This window comes from Octopus bimaculoides, chromosome 12, assembly GCF_001194135.2.
Source record: "Octopus bimaculoides isolate UCB-OBI-ISO-001 chromosome 12, ASM119413v2, whole genome shotgun sequence".
Classification (NCBI taxonomy): domain Eukaryota; kingdom Metazoa; phylum Mollusca; class Cephalopoda; order Octopoda; family Octopodidae; genus Octopus; species Octopus bimaculoides.
Genome location: NC_068992.1, coordinates 7,481,231 through 7,483,876, shown reverse-complemented (window position 1 = coordinate 7,483,876; position 2,646 = coordinate 7,481,231). Strand labels below are relative to the sequence as shown.

Below are 2,646 nucleotides of genomic sequence, written 5' to 3'. Positions count from 1 at the left end.
AATAAAATTACTGCCGTTGTTTGTCAACAACTATCGTCAGTACTGTTATTTATGACATCGTTCGTGCGTTTGTACTGGTTTTAGCTTTAGAGGGTTCGGGTTATGAGTATTTTTGCCGAATTTGGTGAAAATCTGTTCAATACACCGCCACAAATTTTTCACCAAATTTGGCAAAAATACTCATCCCCCTAACCCTAAAACCCATGCTGGAGTACTGCCTTTAGTCGAGCAAATCGACCCCTGGACTTATTCTTTGTAAGACTAGTACTTATTCTATCAGTTACTTTTGCCGAACCGCTAAGTTACAGGGATGTAAACACACCGGCATCGGTTGTCAAGCGATGTTGGGAGGGGGGGGGGCATAAATTTTTATTAAAACAAAATACGCAGGTGAAGTAAATGTTATGGTTTGAAGAATCAGCACAATACAACATGCGGGTGTCATGGTAACAAGATGTTAATACCTCGCTGTCTGTTGATTGGCTAAAATTACTCTAATTTTCCCAACTTTAATTCCATTTAAGAGGTAAATTTGGACAAGTACACCCGTACGCAGTTCACTAAGAATAAAAAAAGAAATTTTCCGAAACTCCTCCCTACACTCTCGTTTTTGTTCACCACATATTCCTATATAATTGGAATCTGCACTATCTGAAGCATATTTGTAGAAAATTTCATTAAAAAACATCCACTTTTCTCGATCTTATGAGTCAGTGGATGTGCACACGTGTAGGACTGCCATGCGTTTGTGTGAGACAGAGAGAGAGAGAGAGAAACAATGCAAAAATATTCAAGCATAAAATAAACAAGTTGGCCATTGGCAGGATTAAAAAAAGACATTGGCCTTTCAGAAAAATGATGCTACCTATTGCATTATCAGTATATATGTCCATTTGTAAAGTCGATATTCTGCGATTTGAGGGTTTCTGGCTGTTATTTCTCGAAGTTTGAATGACCACCTAGTGGTTGCCTCTTGTGTGTACTGCCTTACTTATTTTCTTTCATTTATTTTTCAGGTTAAATTTTCTATATATTTTTTTAACTTACTGTATTGGACCCTGTTGCCCCTGGAGAACGCTACAGTGGATTAATTGTCCAACCAAGAGAAGCAGGATTAGTACTCCCCCGTCAGCATCTATTTATTTATTTAATTCATTCATTGAGATAGCAATCGAAAGACACACTTCTTTCTCAATATCAAAGGGAGAGGCACGGTTTCAACCGGAATACTGAGTAAAACGAACAACATAAAGCCCTCAAAGATGGCTGTTCTGCTCCAACATGGTCATAACCATATCATTTTAAAACAGGAAAAATAAAGAACATTAAAGTCAAGTGACTTAGTTTTTGTATTTTTTTAATTTATAATTATTTTTTACTTTCATTTTAATCCTGTATTATCTTGTAGCTTTGAGATTTCTATGGTGTGATTGTCATTTTTAGAATGATATTTAAGTTGGGTATGAGAGTTCTGACCTGGCTATTTTGAGCATAAAACAGTTAAAATATTTGGGTTTAAGCACTAATGGATTAAAAACTTATTTTGCATGGTAAAATAAGGTTTAAAACAGCATCTAATCAGTCACTGTGACTGATTAAATGCTTCAGGGTTGGGTATGATAGTATCATCGTTCAGAATTTGTTAAAGTGTAGTATAAATTTAGGCGATGTTGCTGTTTATTGTGTATATGTAACAGTCATGGGTAAACTCTGTTGGCAGAACTTAACTGAATAACATTACATTGAATTTCCTTCTGTTTTAGTTGTTCAGCCAGCTTGATGATCTACATTCGATGTAACCCACTTCTTGGAAATGGTTGCCCATGCTTAGTGTGTAGAGTTCTTTTTTGTAGTTCAAGTCAGAGGTGCAATGGGCTAAGCACCTATGACCTTGTTAACCTTTCAACTAACAGTAATCATACAGAACTTCCTCCCAAATTATTCTTTCTCCCCTTTCACCTTCTCATATCCATTCTTACTTTCATTGAAATAAGATAGCAATTTTTTGCTTTCCCTGGTACTACTGTTTTTGTTTAATACATAATTTGTCATGGATGACTGTTGATCGCCACCACTGTTGGATTTCTCTACAATTGAAGCTGTCTGAAAGGAAACTGTCAAGTAGAACTTAAGGTAGGTAGTATGAAAACGAACTGTAAAGAGATTACACTGGATATTAAACTTGATGTTTTAAAAGAGCTTAATGCAGGAGAGACAAAGATCTCCCACATTGCCTAAACAAAAGCTCAACACAGTTAATGAGAACAACGCATGACAAAAAATTAAGTCAAATACTGAAGAAATTACTCCATTAATTGCTTGGATCTTTTTTTTTTTTTCCATAGATCTATTATGATACTTGAAAAGAGGCAGCTCTTGGGTGCTTGAATTGAGGATCAGACTTGGAGAGGAAAAAAAAAACGTTTTCTGCTAGTAAAAAGATAGTTTGAAAGGTTTAAGAAATTCTTGAATTAGCCCAAAATAAAAAATGACAGGTGAATCTGCCAGTGTTGATGCCTTTCTGATATAAATTTAAATCCTTTATTTGTGTATCACTCTGAAAATTTATCTCTGATTTGGGTTCAAAGAGCTTTTTCAGAGAGTGGTTTGCATGCATTTTTAGCACAAGACCAGGCATAATATTTC

General features: G+C 35.4%; 1 protein-coding gene across 3 annotated transcripts in view; it reads left to right on the top strand.

Annotated features, from left to right (window-relative positions):
- Positions 1–2,646, top strand: part of LOC106870432 (ubiA prenyltransferase domain-containing protein 1 homolog) — a 24,323-nt gene that overhangs the window by 12,193 nt on the left and 9,484 nt on the right. For 2 of the 3 annotated variants that reach the window (XM_014916500.2, XM_014916499.2), the window contains exon 2: positions 1,017–1,335. The exons of the other annotated variant lie outside the window; for it this stretch is intronic. The gene's annotated coding sequence lies outside the window, so the exon portion shown is untranslated. Of the gene's footprint in view, positions 1–1,016; positions 1,336–2,646 lie in introns of those variants that run through there. 3 annotated transcript variants of the gene reach the window in all.